Genomic DNA, 20,791 nt, shown 5'->3' with positions numbered 1-20,791 from the left:
TGTAAGACTGCAGCAGATGGAGTCGTGTAAAACCTCTGCAGGTCAAGAAATGTTCATTTAGCCTTTTGTCTTTTTTAACTTAGCATATTCCCATATGTACATGGAAAAATATAAAGCCTGATCTGGACTGGGTGTATACTTTACACTGTAAAGCACCACAGTGAGAAGCTGCCGCACATGCTCAAGCACTGTAAGCCATTCCTGCTGTTCTCACATCAGCAAGCATGCCTCTTGCAATGATTATAAACCCCTTGTAGTAAAAAATGGATAAGAGGACATTTGCTTAATATCTAACACAAACAAAAAAACAAGATGAAAAGTCAGCATCAAGAAGTGGAGCGGTGTAAAAGGCGAGCACGATCACTGCTCCACTTCACATTCCAATGTTATTGCACACTGCGCAGAGCTAAATCTCCCCCTCCCCCCATCCTACGGCCTCAATTACTGTGCCTGGATTTGGTGCAGAAACCCAAAATGGCGGTCAGCTCTGCTGTTCGCTGCCAGGCTGAGACCTCTGTAGCTAGCTGAAAAGGACTCTCAGTCAGATGTATCAGGTTGCAGCACCACCCTGCACAATAAAGATGTTCTGTTTAGCCTGAGGCTTCCCCAAAGTAAACAAACTGTAGGATTTATAAGCAAAATCTTAACTAAATCAAACTGAATCTCAGAAACCATGTTTAGGATTTTATCTAAGAGCTACTGTTACAACTCATCGATTCCTGTAACACCAGATAAAAGAAATACAGTTAGTGACTGACAAGTCTTAATTACAGGCACACCCACTATAGCATCACTGTGGTATAAATAAAAAATCTCATTATTAAGCATTCGCTGCAGTCATACTACTCGTCAGTTTTTATGTTTTTCTAAAACCACAATCACTGTGTGTGTCTGATGCATGGCCTAGGTGGGAAAACCCAGCTAAGTGTGAAAACTGAAAAATATCATCCATTTAAATTCGCACTGAAACCCTTGGGCAAGCCTAACATCTATGGAGTAAAACACATGTATTTTAAATCAATATACACTACCGTTCAAAAGTTTGGGGTCACTTTGCCATGGGATTCAATAGGGAAGTGATCCCAAACTTTTGAACGGTAGTGTATGTTTTAATATATGTTTATACAGAAGGATTTAGCTTTGTATTTAGTAAAATTTCGAGAAACAACTTCTGAATCACAAAAATATTTGTACATGTTTGAATTATCAAAAGCAGGAGAGATCTGAATCTTCTTTGTGTGGGTCTTAACACACTAAAAATGGGTCCTGAAAAAGATGCAGAGCGTACACCTTGCAAAAAACAGTCGAAAAAGTAAATGTAAAGCTTGCCATTTTCTTTTGTTTCATATATCATAAATCTTTATAATAATTTAAAGTTGAAAAAGGCAAGTCTCACTTGTTGTTCCATGAGACTAAATCTCAGGTTTGGATCTGAAATTAGCAACAGCTGATGCTAATCTACGTGCATATGCATCCAATTACACAGGGAGCTTTACGTGTTGAGATGCGTAAAAGATTATTTTTTGCTGCAAAGGTGAATCCAAACTAAAAACAGAACCATCCAAAGTCTCCACATGGGACACACCACAGCCAGGAATCCTCCTGCTGTATCCAAATAATGGTCTGCCCCACAGAAGATTCACTTACACGAAGCACAGCGAGCACTCAGTAGGCCCTGCTACCACCAAAATCTGCCATAACTCGGAACGAGGCCACCTGTGCTAACCAGCCACATCCTACAACGAACACACAAAGACTAAGTGAGGGGAAGCGGCCTGTGCCAAAATTTGAATGTGCACACTTAATTTGAAATCTTAGCAATCATTTGAAAAGCTGAAAAAAAGAAATGTAAATAGGAAACTTTTCCATTAGTTGATTTTAAGCAAATAAACCAGGCTAGACAGGGTTGCCAGAGGGTGGCAGTATAGGCAGCGTTGTTTGGGATTGTAATTTAGTATAAGTACTTAACATGGCGGCAAACAAACTTTGCACAGTTTAAAAAACGATCTTTAAAAAAAAAAAATGGTAAAAAATTCTCTATTATGACCGCAATATGAAAGGTCGCCTTTTTGCATTCCTCATTCTATGGATTTCTCACACAGCAACACCATGTTTCTTATGTAGTCAGACAGTTGAGATACAAACAAAGAAAAAAAAACAGCTACTTTTATGGTTGAAAACAATATTTATACCTGTGGTGTTTTAGGCCAACCACCTACAAAGTACTGACAATATAACTGATCCAAGCATACAATACCAACTGCCAAAACATGTGAGTCAACAGAAACGAACATGTTCAAAGCAGCATATATACCAGTGACAGAAATCAGCATCCCAGGCAACAAAATAACATTGTTAACCACCTAGCTAGTGAGAGTTTACAGCAAAGTGCTCCAAGCGGGAGAAATTAATGGTTACCATTAAAACTACAAACTTATACAGTAACTCAAAGCCATAGCTTCTTTAAACTAGAAAAACTACTTCAGAAAAATATTTTTTAAAAGCTTGAATGTAAAGCTACATAATAAAAACAGATGAATTTCAGTTACAGAGAAATGTCAAGCATGCTTAATGAGAAAAAAAAAAAAAAAAAAAAAAAAAAATATTTCAACCTTGAGCAGGATGTGTGGGTTTTGGCCTTCCATACATTTGACTGTGGGAGAAGGGAAGAGCTAAGAAGTCGGCACCAGAACATGAAAGAAAGGAGGAGGGGCTCTGTTAGGAACAGTCCATGTCGTCTCATTCAGAGGTTTGATCCAGAAAAGGGTGCATAGCTAAAGTGGGTCTATATTAGGTCTCACTTAAAGCTTTTAACAGACAAGCCAGCTCAATATTTCTGTGCTGTGCTGCGTGATATAACACATGGAAAAAGAAAAATCAAAGTATACTTTCTTTTTTCTCATTCTGATGATAAGAATATCATATAGTATAAGAACCACAAATAGTAATAAAACCTGCATTTAAAAGTGCAGACTGGTAACAATAACTTACAACCCTAGCTAGTTGCGCACAGATAGAGAGGAAGTACACTGCAAAGACAGTTGCTTAGCAACACCCATCCCCCAACTCTAGCACAATCTAGTCCACAGAATGGAAATCTACAGCAAGCATGGACTATACCATTCTGAAAAAGGGAAGGGGGGGTCTGTCTGCCCTAGTCTTTTTAAAGAGACATTGAATGTAAAAGAAGTTTTCATGATTTAAAAAAGGTCAATGACAACACTTTACAACATGGACACTGCTGGTTTATTTGTCATTCTGATGCATGTTCAGGATTCATCATCTATTTAAGCTATGCTTTTTTATGTAATTAAAAATGTAAAGAAATCCTTTTCAGGAAAAATGACCTGCCTCTACTTGGCTCTCTGCTCAATCTCTGAGAGACTGTATCTAACTGCATAATCACAATATGATCACCCCAGGAACTATGTGCTGAGCACTCGGTGCTGCTGAGCTGAGCACCATGTTAGCCTCAGCCCCACTGTATCATCTTAATGACTTGGCCAGTGGGGACTACAATGGATCGTGGCCATATTGTTAAGATCTGAACAAGGTATTCCTTTAACAAAGCAAAAATCTTCTGTTAAAAACATTTAACAAGCTGAGGCATTATATAACCAGCACTAATTATTTTACCTTTTAACTGAGGAAAACAAGAACAACAAATCTAATTCCAACTACATATCCCAGTTTCAGTGCAAATATCTTTCACACAACAACACTAATCACACTAACAGCTCCTTCCTAGACTCTTTCACATCTGGTTTTTCTAATGAAAATGTCATGTTTAACTAGAAGACTTAACATGAGTCTATCAACTGGGGGTTAAATAAATCATTTGTTGACCTTATCAAAGCACATGGTGGAAAATTCAGAAAAAAAGAAGGGGAGGAGTTTGGATCAGATTGCTTTGTCTAACTAAAAACCAAGATTTTTAATGCATTTGTTGTTTCACTATGTATGAAAAAAACTAAACAGGAATTAAAACAGTCACTTTTAAAATGGCAAAGCAGCGCAACATGCACTTTAGTCAGAGCCTAGCTAGAGGCGCACAACCAGCGCTAAACTGCACACCCAGAAAACACAACCTCAAGCCAGCTGCCCCCACCCTTTCTGCCTTTCTCTCTCACACACTTACACACACTGTCTGCCTCTGGAACAGCCTCTCCTGCTCAAACATGGGCTGAACCACTCTCCTCAGGGGAGGGAGTGGGGGGAGGGGCGATAAAAACAAAAGAGATGAAGGTTATGGTATCGAAGTAAACAGTAAATAAAACTCAAACTATAGTAATAGATTTGCTTAATAAATTACACAAATTACATTAGTGTGAAACTAGAGTAGATAGAGGTGAAATGTGAAATTGCCACAATCTAAAGATATTTATGAATGTCACTTCAGAAACAAACATATGTAAACAAGAATGTTTTATAACCATATTCTACTTTTACAAGAAATAAGGCAGTTTTTAGTCACAGTTTCATGCTAGCTGCGCACACCAACAAATTTAGAGCACAGCTTGACACACTAAGCAGCTTCAACCAGCCTAGCCTCTCCCACAGCAGGGAGGGTGGCTGTTAAACAGACTGAACCATTCTAACACGGGGGTGATTTCCTTACATAAGGGGAACAAAGATTGTAAAATACAGACTGAAAAATATACCTGGGTCATCATAACTTCATGTATCAATATGTGAAAAAAATTAATTCGTTATTTCCTGTTTAATTTAATACTTCAACACAAAAAGATGGATGATGAAGTAGTATGTCACTTTCTTTATTGATTTTCTTTTAAATTATATAAATTTATATTTGGCACCCTTAATATCTTGATCAAAATCCCTGTGATGAGAATACAGAGAAAAAAATTTGCTGTGCGCTCTTTGCCCAACCCCCACCACCACCTCTCTGCCACTGCAAAAGCACAACATGGCCACCAGTGTTGCTGTGAACGGCATGCTGAGCACAGAGGAGAGCAGATCATGTAGCAGACTCCGCCCACAAAAGAAGTACAAAGAAAATGTTGTAGTAACCAAATTTTTAATCCTTGTTTATAGTTAATTGTTGTAACAGTTCACATCAGTTAAAACATTTTTTTCTTCCTCATGTAATTCAGTATTGTACAAAGTCTTTCTAGAAGTTAAGTTTTAATATTTAGGAAAGCATTTAATACCTTTCATCTGCCACATAACGGGCAAGGCTCAAACCATTTGCTAAAAGTAAACCTGATGCATAGCTGTTTGAGATTGCTACTAGACACAGACCATGTTGCAGTTTCTAATTTGTGCTTAGCCAAAAAAAAAAAAAAAAAAAAAAAAAAGAAGAAGAAGAAAAAAGTTATCTAATGCCAGATATTTTCTATGGAGGTAAATACAGAGTGGGGAAAAAAGTAAGCCACCTCAGCTCCCTGCACCTGGATTCACTGAGACTCAAAATGGCCACCTGGTCTGCTGTGCACAGCTCCACTGAGCTCCTGCAACTACATCTTGCATAAAATATCATGTTTCAGCAGCACCGTACCACAGAGAAAAAAATTCCGATGAGCATAATTCTTACAAGGAAGTTTTATTATCAGATTAGAAAACTACCAGAATATTGAGCAACATAAATCAAATCTCACTCTGTGCAACAGCCCTAAAGCATGTAACTTGTGTCAGAGCTGCAGTTAGTTTTCTGCCTGCTAATAACTGAAACACCATAAAAATTTGCTTGCTGTATGGTTTATTCAAACATACACAACACACAGATTTATCAAAATGGGGTTTTCTCTATGGAACTAGCAAGTTCTGTCCTCTTGTGCCTTTCATCTTGGATCTGCAGTTTACAATCAAACCTTAGGAACATGCAAGTCATGTGAACCACTGAGACGTGAGTGAAGCTGCGGCTGTCTGGATGTTAGCTTTATCATAGACTGACAACGTGTACAAAAGGGAAGGGGAGGTAGTCTGCCTCAGCCCTATACTAGCAAGGAAGAGATCTCTTTACAAGACTCTGAAATGAGTGAAAGGTTTAGAAAACAATTATTTTCACCGATTAAAAACAGTTCGATAAAAGAAATCAATACAATTTGCATTCAAGGTTGAAAACATTCCTTGAAATGGACATTTTGTTTTTCAAAACAGCATATTAGATGGGGTCACACATTATAGATATACTCTCAAAATACCTTAACTCATGTGACAATGTAAGGAAACGTCTAGTTTGAGTTATGCCATTGCATGGAATAACACAGGTACCACATACCTCATTTCTTTTTTCTATGCTTTCCTACATGACCGGACATTTTAAGTTTGTTACTACCCGAAAGGCAGGAAGCATGATGGAGCTGAGACTTGGTTATTCTGAGCAGCACCATATTTTTTATCCTTCCTGTATCGCTCTTTCATGTACATCTATTTATGTCCCATTTTCCATCCAGTCTGGGTGGTATTTTGACCATTGGACCTCAAACTAGCTAAAAAATAATAATAATAAAAAAAAAAATAAAAAAAAAAATCAAATATAGTTGCCTGCATATTATTAAAAAATACCCTTCAATGAAAGACAGATAATGTCCAATTCAAAGCAAAGCAAATGGATCAATCTTAATTTAATAAGTGGATTAGACATCAGATCACTTTAATTAGGTCAAATCAAAGGGTTGGAAGTGGTCTTTTGATAATTTTGAATGAAATATAACATATCATTATACATACATATATAACATGACCAAATGTAACATGCACAAGAAATTAGTCAAAATAAACCATATTTAAAAACCAATTGAACTGTTAAGCAACAGTTAAAAGCACTCCTTCTTAGCCAAGCATTGCCCAAGTGTTGTACGCGTGATTTGCTTTTTCTGTTCCTTTTCAAAAGTGGAGACCAGCAAGAGCTGGGTAGAAGGAAAAAAGGGAAGAAAACTAGGAAGGGGTGGGGGTGGGGTGGGCACAACCAGGAGTTTCCATGTGAATCAAGCAAGCACATGGTGATTTTTCCTTTCGCCATGCACTGCTGAAGGAGGCTTGTATCATAGCCACAGGAAAAAACCAAAAACATGAATCCTGGCCAACACAATAAAAAAATCAATCATCTAGATGTAAAAAAGAGAAAAAAAAGGAAGTTAACCTTTGTTCCCTTTAGGACACACTAATAAGAAGACTTGGTTATTTGCACAGCTACAAGGTCTTCATGCAGCTGTTCATCTTTCTCTGGTACACCTCTATCTACCTTTGAGAATCTAGAGAATCCACTGACTGCTTGATCTACCTAAAGCTAGCACTACACAGTCAGAGCCTAAGTCCACAGCCAGACACAGAGCGTCAACACCCCTCCCCCACACCTGCAGCCTGCTCCCCGCTGGAGTTTTACAGCAAAGCATGGACTAAACCATTGTAGCAGAAGGGAGGGAGCTGTAGAGCTGAATGACAGATCCAAAGCAGTCTAAACGATTCTGGCTCTGAGATTATTTGAGGGTTTAACTAGCACATTTCAAATATGAACACATTTTGACAGATTTGTATTCTCCTAAATCGGTAGATATTTCTGGCCTAGAAAGAAAAACACGTTTTCTGTGAGCTGGTTTGTGTCAAATTTTAGATCTGCCTCTAGCAACAACTCAATTATTTGTCATCAAAACATGAAAATTCTCTTTAAGTTTATGGAAATACTTTTTTATGGAAGAATAAATGGGACACTATAAAGCTGCTCTCTGTCTCACTGCTTCAAACACACATTCAAGCATGAGCTGAAAGTAATACTGAGAGACATTCTGGTCATTTTCTGTGAAACACAGCTAGCACTTTCTGGCTTCATCTGATGCTAGTAAACAGGCTAGCCTACTCGACACTTTGCCCCACCCCCACTTCTCATTTTGATAGACTGCTTGCAGTGAAAGCTACACCACAAAATGGCTGCCGCAGCTACAGAGTGAGACTCTTCTATGGTAACTGCAGAAGCCCATTAAAACTTGTGGCTGCCTGTCTTTTCTCTTATTTGAAAGCATTGCATTTTTCATTGTTTTCTTTGTTTTTTGAAGCCCATGTTTATTTGGGGAAAAGTAAAATATTTTTAAAGATTTCTTTTACACACTATACCTGGTGAAAGTTAATTTAAAATAAATTGTTTGTAAGGTGTTTCAAGTCATTCAGTACAGACTGTTTAATACTGCACCAATTTTATCATTGGTATATTGTTATACTGTTGAGCTGCTTTAGAAAAGGTCTGTAAAATAGCAGGTGAAAAAATGGTGGATGTCAGTATTATAAATTCTTGTTTTAAATACCAACCAAAAATTATCACCTGGAAAAAAAAAAAAAAGGACGGAAAAAACGAGGTCAGTGTGAGTAGACCACAAATAAGACGATAACGAGCAGCAGCAGGAAGAAGGAGTATAAATGAAGTTAAACATTCATGCAGGTAACTCAAGACCATGGAGACAAAACATGTTCAAAGATCGGATGTTTTGAAGTGTTCACTGTGGTAATGCCGACTAGTTTCTTTCCACCAGATCCCCATAGCTATCGCTTGTCTCAGACCAGCAGCTATGTTCCGTCTGGTGTGATCTGGAAAAAAATAGTCTGGAGACATTTCGTTTTCACGTTGAAATCCGCGTCAATAAAATGTAGCGTGACATTTCTATACGGCTCTGGTGCGGCTTGACCACAGGTCCGTAGCGGTGGCGAAACATCGGACTGTCACCACGTCTTTCACAACACCCTCACTACTCATCATACAGGGAAGAAAGAGACAGTCCACTAAAATGGTGTTGAGATGGCAGTGATGTCGTTTGTCCAACGTGTTGATGAGTTTCTTAAATCCCGGATTGTTCACTGTGTTAATTGAGAAAAAAGTTCTGTTTATAACGTTTGTCTCTCTGTGACTCTGGGAGCTGGTGGATTATTTAGTTGCGACTCACAAAAATTGAACATTTTTTTGTGTTGTGTCGCAAGCCCCCGTGTGCACGTCTGCATGCATGAACGCAACATTTTACATGCACGACTGTCGCCTGTCGCTTGGCTGAAGGAGGGCAGCAATTTTCGCTTCCTCGCACAAGTTTACATAGAAAATGATGAAGGAGCGACGCCGCCGTCCGTGTGTCAAGGTGTCTGCAACTCGTTCTGAATAAAACTTAAGCGGTCGGGTTGTGGGAGGAGTCTGCAGCAAAGTGCTGCAATGACAGCTGCGCTTGATTTGAAAAAAGCACAAATCGAAGGACAAAAAATAATCGGACCATTTCATTTTTATGATCGTTGAAAACCCAGATCGTAATTGCGATTAAAATTTGATTAACTGCCCAGCCCTACTCCCTACATACAATATCCCCTACGAAAGAAAATCTAATAATGGAAAAGAAAATGTAGACCTGGGTTTTTCGAATGTCATATTTCAGACATGCATGTAGACGGGTCAGATCAGATTACTACAAATTCCCTGATTACTCCCAGTTATCAGATTTTGATGGTCGTGTAAACAGGCCTTCTAACTGCAGGTTCTTTAGGCTCATTTGTGCTTCCTTTATGTACGTAAATAGATGCATCCTTTTTAAACATCAGTGTCCCCATGCTCTCGTGTGTCTTTACGTTGGTATGGTTGTTAGGCAATATACCCACCAGAAGGCATTGCAGAGCTCGCCTTAGAGTTCCAACATCATGAAAATTTTTAGGAAGAGACAAAAAAAGACTCAGTGCATTAGAGGGCGATGATTTATGCATCTGTTAAATAGGGTTGCAACTAATGACTATTCTGACAGTCGATTAGTCAACTATTAAAATGACTAGTCGACTAATCGGATTATGTATCTCACAATTATTAAACGGTTCATATTTCACTTTCAGCTTTTAAATCTTGCATGAGGTTGTTATTTAAGTCCAACGTGCCTCCTCTTTAAATGTTCAAGCATTGCAGACGTACTTCCGTGGTATGCAAAGTCTGCTTTACAAATCTCCCATGTATTTATTTTGTGAAGCAGTTGTCCCACACTTTTGGTGTCCTCTGCTGCAGTTTTGTTCCCTGGTCCGCTGCCATATTTTTCCCCTGGCAGAGTTTATTGCGCATGTGCAACTCTCAGCCGAGACAGGGAAAAAGACGATGTCTCACTCTGTAGGAGTGTAATTGGGTCCATTTTCACGGAGCTTAGCTATCCATCACCTGACGCAGAAAACAGAGCAGTACCACCAGTAATCGCAGGGGGAGTGCTGAGCAGAATAGTTGACATGCAACCAGCGAAAGAAACAAACTAGAGAAGAAGGGGAACAGGAAGAAGAGAAAAAAGCTGCATAATATTGAAGACGAGGAAAACAACTGTAGAAATTGCGGAAGTTTTTGAAGAAAGACTATATAAGAGTGTTTAGGGCCTGTTGGGCGGTTGAAAACAAACTTTACAGTAATGCATTTCCGCCGCCAACCAGTGTCGAAAACTGATGTTCGATCGCAGGAGTGAACTCTGAACTCAGGACTTCCCACTAGTGGAGGAATTTACCTAACAACCAGAGCAACATAAAAGACACATGGAAGTATAAGCCTTTAGTCCACAAATGAGCATTTAGTCCACAAGCAGAAATCTGATTCTCTTAAGCCCTGTTTCCACCGACCTACTTTGTTGAAACCCTTCCGTTGAGGTACAAATCTAACCGACCCGACCTGAAACGGTGGAGTTTGACACACTGCAATCCGTTGATTGGTTGAGAAAAGTCACTTCATGTGCAACCTGGCATAAAAATAAAGCAGGAACGTTTCCTTGTTTAGAGCAACATATTTTCTTTTGTTAAATAAAATCTCTGCTTAAAATAGTATTACAAAAGAAGAAAGAACACAAAGTGCTAAATCAACGCCATTCTCCTTTTTTTCTGAGTCGTGTTTTGGTTATACTTTAAGGAAGGTGCTCCACTGCAATGGCGTCATGATATTATGTATCCAAGACATCTATGGCTATCCAGCTGATACTCCGCCTCTCAGGTAAGGTTATGGCTGGCTGTGGGAACGCAACAAAATTACAGTTTACAAACTTTATCCGCACCCTAACCATCCCGTCCAGACCCACACCCATTGAGGGAAACAAGACTTTAGGTCCCTTTGTTGCCTCGGTGCTTCCAGTGCTGGTTCGGAGACAGATCCTGACTAAGCACTGGTTCTTTGACTTTCCAAAGTCTAAACACTGGTTCCTGGCTCTCAAAACTCGTTCTAAACAGGCACAAACTCTTTGCTGGGCAAAAGCGAAAAACAATTTCACACTGCTGGCGTAAATTGTTGGGTGCGGGGTTTCCTGGCCAACATAAGAGCATTGAAACATGGACCAACATCTTCAAACCAGCGAAGCAATGAATCATTAAAACAAACAAACTTGGTCAGAGGAGACCCAGTGTTTCCTGGCATAATGGTCATCTGCTGAAATCCAAAATAAATGGGATGGGTCCAGTCAGACAAAACTTGTCTTTGAGCAGCTACAGAGGGAGATGACTGCAGCTAGCTGGGAACATAGCGTCGACCAGATAGTTAACAAATTAAAAAAGCTGAAAAACAGTTTTCAGTGACCAGAAATGAGCACTGGCACAGCAGCAATGGGCAACCAAAAAAAAAATCCCCATTTTGACACTTCTCCATGTTCACAATCTCTGCCAGAGTGCTACTCCATTCTTCCTCTTTAGGCAGGCGTATTTAGTCGGGTAAAGACGTTTTAGATATTGTAATGACACAGCACTGACTTGCCACCGTCTGTGGAAAACAAAACAGTTTTTTTTGGAAGCATTAGAGTTGAACCAGTTAAATACTGGCTCTGGGACCAGCACCAAACTAGCACCAGTTCATCTTCGGTCGAAATGAGGGTTTAGCTGGTTTTCAGCATCTACAGCGCAGTGTTAAGAGTTATTCAAATTCTGGCATGGAGGGAAAATGTACACGATTTATTTACATGATTAAATTTTAGAGCAATTCTAAAAATACATGAAAGTAATAAAAAGAAATCTGTACAATGTAGTTCTCAGTTTCATACCATATTTTTTTTAGCAACAATTATCTTTAAAATAATTCTAGAGATCTCAAAAACACTTTGGAACCACATGCACTAATATGCTGATGATACCCTTCTATTATTATCTTTTCTGACATTGTTGAACTTGGTTTATGATTGCCGTTTTCCCAGCGATAACAGCATGGCAATCTAAATTGACATCACAGTAATAGGTGTTTATTTAACCAAAGTTGTCTCACCCAATTTTTGTAACCTGGCACAATGAACAGTATGTGAGTGGCAGGGAACTTGTGCAAACAATTTTCCCGCTGTTGATGTCATAATTAATTTGAGCAAATACCAATGCTAAGAGGGTATGTGCCTTTTTAATAGAAGGTTAAATAATTATTTGGCTCATAATCATCTCAATCCTGAGCAGGTCAAAGTTCCAACGGCGCAAATCTAGAAAGCAAATCTGAGTCAATCATTTTAAAAGGCCACATGAATAAAATATTGATCAAAGATTACCATAGACAGGTTAGAAGTGAATAAACTAGGCGTAAGAGTGTTGCTGTAGGTTGGCTGTATGGTAAAAATGGCTAGTTACTACCATTTTTTCAATGGCTTCTGAACATTTTTCTAACCCTAAGGAGTCTAAACAAGGGATGTGCATTTTAAAAAAAACATGACATTTTCTATAACAGCAAATTATTCCATTTCTTTCCCCAACAGTGCACCCCCTCACCCCTACGTTCTCCCAGGGACAGGTGGTCACTATGGAAGTGTAGATAACAGCAATTCATCACAAAGTCCATCCATCCATTATCTATACCGCTTTGTCCAGTGAGGGTCGTCTGTGAGAGGCAGGGTACACCCTGGACAGGTCACTAGTCCACTGCAGGGCCAACACTCATCGCATTATTGTCAATAATTGACAAAATCTCTCTTCAAATTAAATATCACTGTTCTTCCGTTTCTCATCTTTTTTATCTGACTAATTTTTTTCTAAATGAAGATTGATCCATGTGTGTGTTGTCTGCATGCTCAGTCCATACATTTAAAAATATTTAGGCTATATGGCGTTGGCCATAGAGAACCCTGAGGAATTGCAAGGATGACAAAATATCTTTTTCACAGGCCTCTTAACTTTTCTACAAATGTTAACATAAAGCCCAGGAAGGGATTTTACAATGACACAAAAAGATGTATGGCAATATGATAGAGATCTCGTTACAGTGGCACCTTTCAAGTAGTGGGAAATGTTTGGTAGCTAGTTAATATTTCCTTAAGACCTGGTGTAAGACGTAAAGAACAACTGAGAGACTGGCAAATTTCTGATGGAATAAAAAGAATGGGTCACCTTAAGGCCTGCAGTTTCCAAAACTGCATGAGTGTGTGGTGTGTTCTAGATATGCCATTTTTAATACCTCACACATGAGGTTTAAGGCAGGATAAAGGAAATGACCCAAGGGCAAAGGAACCACCGGCAGACAAATGGTCACAAAGGTTGGTCCCATGCCAATGAAAGAACCACCAACATAAATAAGTGTACCAAAACTAATGTGTCAACTGGCAATGGTTCCTAAGTGGCATGTAATTCTCATGAATGTACCATATAATGATTGAAGAAGGTGAACTGTTTAACAAATCATTGTTTTCTTCAACACATGGTTAACATGTGGGAATTGTTTAGATGAGGACCAAAAAGGACACAAATGCTGACTTGATTTGTTCATAGACCTTTATAACTTTGACTTGTATAGCCAAAGGACTGTTCCAGTCATCTCCAAGATAGATGCCGCCAGGCGCAGATTTCTTTGCTTAATTTGGATGTGTAGGTTTGGTTTTGTCAAAAGTCTGCTTCAGACATGCCAATTTCAGTTGTAACTGGACAAGCCCTGGACATGTCCTGCAAGAAGCGAGAATTTTTTTGTTGTTGTTGTTCTCAAGGCCGCAAGAACAAGAAAAAAAGTTTGATCTGGTCAATTTATACTCCGTGAGAAGCTTTGTCACGCAAAGGCGAGGACTGCTGCGGGGAGTGTCTCTGTGTTTATATGCAATTAACTACTGACCCGTTGATTTCATATTTAATTAACGAGAAACTGTGTCTGTGGCAGGGCGGGGTTGAGCATGCAGCAGTGTCAGTGTCGTTATATGCCATGTGTTCTGTTCATTTTCATACTTTCTCACCTCCTTGTTCAGCTGGTAAAGCTATTTACTCAGCCTCACATCAGCAGAAATGCGAAAGTGATAACTTTCTGCTTAACGTTTTTGAGTTAACCATGCTGACTTCAAAAGTCCAACAAATCACACAATACTTCTCGGAGCCCCACGAGAAGAAAGTTCAGCTTGGATAATGTGTCAAGCTGCCTCCAACCAAGTCTGCGTGGCCTTGAGAACAAGAAAAAAGTTCTTGCTTCTTGGGGAGTATGTAACAGGCTTTAATACAGACACTGAGTACCTTAAAATGACAACAGAAAAAAAAATTGTGTAAATCAGACAAAAACCAAAGTTATAAAGTCGCATGTAAAAATGGTACTCAAACCAAAAGTGTATGAAATAGAGCTCTCGAAAGCAAATGCACCCAGTTTGACTAACAAAGCTAGATACTGCAAGAGGAGGTCAAATCAGTCCTGCTCAACTAGACTCAAGTGGTCCAGGCATTTCATGTCCGAGTTCCATAGAGCAGATTTTATTACAGCTGAATTCCCAGTAAAGCAGCTCTCACTCACACAGCTTTCGGTTACTTTTGTCTGTTAAACACCTCAGAAATTATGACAGAAAACAGTCCATTAAGACTATGCGTCAATTCCCAGCCGCTTAAGAATTTACAAATTGTCACGCTGTTCCAATAAAATACTGATTTTATCAGGAACCAGAGCTTTGCCTGACAAAAATTTTTCAAGTAAAATCAAGACATCTGTGCAGTAAATTCAGCTATACTTACATGTACAATGACATAAACAAGAATGTTAGAAGTGGCTGAGTGTTGTAAATGTTGTGTTAAACAGTATTGTGGCCCAGGGCCAAAAACTTGTTACCCATGTTCCCATAGTTATATGAATTGTATGAAGAATGGTGGTCTAATTAAACAACAATACAAATTGAAAGAGCTGTGACACATTTCCAAATAGCTTTCTGTTGCTATTGCCACCTGCATATTCCTACACCTACACTCATTCGGTACACAAAACATGCAATTAGATTAAAGCCGGATTTATGCTTGTCTGAATGCGGTCGTGTATGACGTAGCTGACGTTGGTGAGTTTGCCTTCGTACTCGAGCATAGGGGGAATGCGTCGTTTTGGTTATTGAGAAAATTTGGTAATTTTTTAATAGTAATTTTGAAGAAAGAAACCACCCTGTTGCTGTTCAAGTCCTGCTTTTTTTTTTAACAATGGTGTGAGATTGATTGCTTAAATATTGATAAAAAAAATTCTGAAAAAGTTTTAGAATCTCAAGACATGGTCACTACTTTCAGTGTACTAAAATGTATTTCACATGATCAGAAAAGCTATCATTGCATAAACCTTTAAAAGTTTAAGCCAGAGGCTTTATTAAAATTTCCCAGATCTCTCAATTGAGGTTTAATGGAATGCACAATAGAAAGGTTACCACATCAAAACCTGCCATCTTGACTTGGGAAGGTGAAATATGGGAGATAATCAATTGATCTCGTTTATAAAAATCTATGAGGGAAAGGGACTAGATAGTTGGAAAATAGGTAATATTGCGCAGAATGATTCCTTCAGTACTTACATTACAGACAAACCAACTCCCATGATTAAATCAGTGAGTGTGCCGATGCTCTAAAATGGAGCAGGAGGATACATGTATGCTGTAGCGTGGCTGAAGATACATCTTGTTTTTTTGTTGATTTTACATCTTTCAATGTAAACTTGTACTAGGGCTAATAGTTTTACATAGATATGTAGTCTTTTCCCAATATTGCTGTTTCATGGTGTCATGGTATTTATCGTGATTGCTTTATATGTACAGATCTGGTAGCTGAAAGAAAATTAAGATAAAATTTAGTTAAAATTTTCTCATAAATAAACACAAAGCTGAAGGTCTGAGTAAGTCACTATGGCTTATGTGTTAAATGCACTACATAGTTATATGCAATACAGTCCTTTTAAATAAATGGATGGTAGCACATAAATGATAAAAGGTGAGAAAGCATAATATTGAGTGTGGGTCTAATCAGATTTTTCCATGTATCCTGTTTTTGGCTTGAAGCAAAAAAAAAAAAAAAAGCTGTAACCGGTTGAAACCAGCTCTTCTGGACTTGGCATGGTTTCAAAACCAGAAAACTAGAGGAAATGGCCACAGAAAATTGTTTCAGTTCTATTATACATATTTATATTTATCTTACATCTTTAATTCTGTAACATTAATGAATAATGTTACAGAATAAACCTTCATATTTGAAGCTGGTATGTATTCAAGCTTCAACATGCCTTTGATCACTAGACCTAGGATCTCTTCCTTAGTTATTCTTTTATTGTCATTTTAAAAACAACAAAGTTAGTTAAACAAAGTGCTACAATATTAATTAAGTTCACATAACATCCTGCAAGGTAATATTTCTAAATCCTACCAATAACCTATAGGGCAATTTGATCATTTAAAGGGTATAATATTTACATTCAACAGACAAAAGCATCTTTATCATGCAGTTTAATTAACCCCAGACAAGTCATGCTAAAGACTTGTCAGGGGTGTCCACAGGCAAATGATGGCCATTGGCCAACAGCTGCTCAGCATGGAGTTGCAAGCCAGAACCTGAACTGGGAGATACCACTGTTGGCCACACAAACTATTTTTCCCCCCACTTGAGGAAGATTTATATGTCTGCTATATATCTAGGATGGAATACATCTTAATATGTTCTCATTTAATATGTATTTTATAAAACTACCCTTTAAAATGTCTTAAGTTGTTAAGAAATTTAGATGATGATAGAGTATGTATTTAGTGAGAGGTTAACTAATTTAAACAAAGTACGGAAAAAAAAACAGAAAAAGTGTGGGCGGTGCTTTTAAAGGCTGCTTCCTCTTCTACAGGGGAAAAGGGGCTGTTCAATCAATTACAAGAGCACCATGTGAGCACTGCAACTGGGAGAGGTGGGGGAGGTGTAAGTAGGAACAGGGCTGTACCATCTTTTACAACGGTAAAAGCAAACCTGAACAGCCTCACTTTTAAACTGATTCATTTGAGAGCACTTTAAAAAAAAAGAAATAAACAAATAAAAAAACATAACTACAATGAAGAAGTAAAATTATGCAAACTGACACACTCTCTTTAAGTATGGGTTATTTATGGGTTTTTTTAAAAGTTCCTATGCCTCTGCTTTTCACTCCACACTCCTCTGACCACTTATCATCACATCTGAACAACTAAATTAAATCAAAGCTTACTTTAAAACACTAGAAGATGACTAAATGAAAACCTGCTCAGCTCTTGTTTTTCCACTCACTTTAGGCCACACCCACATTCTAGGGCTGTGTGGTTCATGGAAAATTACTGGACTGTACCACTGTTGACCAGGAGGGGATTTCGCTACACAATGTGAGGAATCCAGTTACCTCTATGTCTCACTTTTGTCCTCTGACACATTTATGCTCTAATCTAATGTTTTTCAGGTTGAGGTTCTGTCTTATAATCAGCAATGAGTTGCACCAGTATTTTTACAAATAAAACACAAACCAAAATGTGTCTTACCCTCTGTGCACCCCCCACCCAATACTATCACCTCCACAATTTGTTGGTTGAGCTTAGTATTTGTTTAAGGACTAACAGAATACTCACTTTGACAACTTGTTAAAAACACCAAAGTGAGACACAACAGCATGTGAGACAACTGGATCCATTCAAGTGCTAAATGGGGAAGTTACGTAGTTGCAAGTCAAAGGTATAGCATTTATTTGCTGGCAAAGAGCAACTCATTTTCGGAAAATTAAAGATGATTTTTAAATTGAAATCTGCAACAGCATCCCTTAATTAGGTTATCACATCTTGGACAAGAAAAACAGCAGCACACTTTAGAACATTTGCATGTACAATTTGGGTAGTGAAAAAAAAAAAAGTGAAATAGAAAAACATCTCTTCCAGTAAAAACAGATACAATATAAAAACAAACTTTTATCTGTGTCTACTGACAAAAATTTTTGGAATTGTAAATCGCGAGCTTGTTAAAGTCTTAATGCTTAACTCATCTCGATGCTAACGCTTAAAAATGAGAAAAGTACAAATAACGCCCTTTCTAAAACCATCGCTAAAAAGATCGCAAGTAGTCAGCGAATTTGACAAATGACTATAACATTGTGCGTCATCTATCTATATATAGCTACTAACACCAGATCAGGCCTAGCACAACAAAACGTAGTCAAAAGTCTATATTTGACAAACTGTAATGATGCCCTGTAGCCTATGCCGGAACTTGTTTCCAGAAAATTTGGTGCCTCCTCTCAACATAAACAAAATATCGTGAAAAACTTTCACAAAATATTTCAAGCACCAAAGATAGCGACCTAGTCATAAAGAAGCTGTAAAAATCTTGTTATACATATATGCTCTACAGAATAAAAGAAAAAAAATTAGCATTATCACAAATTTTTTCTTTTAGCTAGCGGTGCATGCGTAAGCGCTAGCTACTATTCCTTACGCAGACTGTGACCACAACTTGTTTTGCTCACTGTTTAAAATTACAAAAAAAAAGTCATTGCAGTCCATGGTTGTATGTCTCAATACATTATTTTAAGTTTTAAAAAATACATGAATAAATAAAAATCTAGCTTTCTGTCTGCATTCAAAAGAGCAGGAGAAAATGCTAGCCTAGCATGATGCATGCAGTACCTCAACTCACCGTGTGCGATATCCAACGATGTTCCCGCTTTTTTGTTTTATTTTCTCCTTTCTCTGTCTTCGTCCGGCTCAGATTCTCTCCTCCACTTGCTGCCACTGTCCGGTTCTTTCGGAGACAGTAATATGCTGCGCCTAGGATGTGGTGTCTGAGGAGCTGCAGCCTACCGGCTCCAACATGCAGTTGGATAACCAAGTTGTGCCACAACTGTGTATTGTGGTGTCGGACTGTTGGCTTCGCTCGCAGATAGACTCCTCCTCTTTTCGAGCACATAAAAAAAAAAAAACACTTCAACAGCTGCCGTGACGTTGGTCGTCGGTGGGGGTTGGTCAGTGGACGCCAAGTAGTTGCTGTGTCGATCACCAGTCGCGACCTGAATTTGACTTTTCCTCAGATTTTTTGTCCGTTTTCAGGCTCCCATGTGGTGGCGTTGTTGAAGTCGGTACGTAAACCCGGCAGGGTGCGTATGAGAAGCTTCTGGACCTGACCAGGTCGGTTTGTGTGGATGGTCTGGCAGAACTCGCCCTTAAGTGTTGGCAGCAGCACCTCAGCTTGGAGCAGCTGCGCTGCAGTATGGTAGAAGCAGCCACACAGAGCCCGCGGCTGCAAGTAGAGACAACAGTGGAGCTGTACATTAGCATGAAGAGGGAGGGGTTTGTGTAATTTGTCCACGACAGACTAAAACCCGGGCTGAAGTGGGAGGGATTATATTGAAGAGGAGGAGTCTGACAAACAGCCTCAACATTTGTCTGTAGTGTATTATTAAATGGTTATAGGTTATGCATTGTTGTTATGTGAATGGGTTTGATTGGCCCATCTGTTGTCAGGTACTCAACATTTGAGCTTTAAGAGGGCTGCACTTGTTTAATCGTGATTTTTGTTTTTCAGAGTCATGGGACAGATGATTCGAGAACACGTAAAACTCATATGGAGGGAAATTACTAACTCATCAAATGTGGTAAACTCCAAAGATTATTTATTCCAACACAAGATATTGGTAACAATTTGTTCACGCTGTTTTAATTTAATTAAGTTTTAATTATTGTTGAAGCAAAACAACAAGACAGGAATACGTTTTAATTAACTTTAGGCTTTAGATCCACCTTTTTCATGAACAGCAGTTTTTTTTTTGTTTGTTTTGTTTTGTTTTGTTTTTTTCTTCTTTTTACTTTCCTCTGACATTATTACAGGTCAGCCATTTTGTAGACTTCCTTCTACATAAAGAACTTGTAGTTCCACAGCAGGCCACTAGAGGGCAAGCACTGGTGATATTCTGAGCATGTGTTTATATGTTTGTCCTTGTCCACAAGAAGCTGTACTGTACTGTAGTCTGTGGTATGGCTAGTTTCCTCACAGGTTCATGCAAGAAAATCCATGTGCTTAGGAGTGGGAGTTTAAAGCTGTGCTCTCCCCTTGCCTGCTTGGTGAATTTCTCCTCCCACAGTCATGCACACCAGACCAGCCATGCTCTGCAGTGCTGGTCTAATTAAAAGCAGTCGCTTGTGTCACCAACATGCATGAGCAAATCCAGCTAGGCACCACTGTAACATTAGTGCTTCTGCAGTGGCAGTATAGCATTAAAAATGAATTGCATTGACTACCATTTTCAGTTTTCAATGCAACAGATCTCTGATCTTGAGGAAGTAAATCATGCTAGTTGTTAATTAACATCCAGAAGGTTGGAGATGTCAAGTACACAGTAAAGATGATAATAACACTAACCTGTGTCTATCTGGGCGATACTGTCAGTAAATAATAACTGAAGGAAATATGTGCAAAAAATTAAATGGGACAACAGGGTTATTGATATCCAATTCACAGGATATGCTCAGTTTTTCTAAACTGATTATCTCCGGATAGAGGAAATCTTTTCCAGAGATAACTAATTTCACTTTATTTAAGCTGTGACTAAGCAATACTTGTCTTGAAACAGGTTATTACCCACACAAATGTCCAATAAAAGCTTCAGTGAAAAGTGTAAAACAGCTCCAACCTTTTCAAT

General features: G+C 38.6%; 1 protein-coding gene across 6 annotated transcripts in view; it reads right to left on the bottom strand.

Moving 5' to 3' along the window:
* LOC121639100 (activating transcription factor 7 interacting protein) overlaps positions 1 to 19,418 on the bottom strand; it is a 30,974-nt gene extending 11,556 nt beyond the window's left edge. For 2 of the 6 annotated variants that reach the window (XM_041984307.1, XM_041984306.1), the window contains exon 1: positions 18,783 to 19,418. The gene's annotated coding sequence lies outside the window, so the exon portion shown is untranslated. Of the gene's footprint in view, positions 1 to 2,612; positions 2,636 to 18,782 lie in introns of those variants that run through there. The other 4 variants (XM_041984305.1, XM_041984304.1, XM_041984309.1 and 1 more) reach the window with 3 other exon arrangements.
* Positions 19,419 to 20,791: the final 1,373 nt, after the last annotated feature.

This window comes from Melanotaenia boesemani, chromosome 4, assembly GCF_017639745.1.
Source record: "Melanotaenia boesemani isolate fMelBoe1 chromosome 4, fMelBoe1.pri, whole genome shotgun sequence".
Taxonomy (NCBI): domain Eukaryota; kingdom Metazoa; phylum Chordata; class Actinopteri; order Atheriniformes; family Melanotaeniidae; genus Melanotaenia; species Melanotaenia boesemani.
Note: the sequence above shows the minus strand (reverse complement) of the source record. Positions and strands in the feature narration are given on the sequence as shown.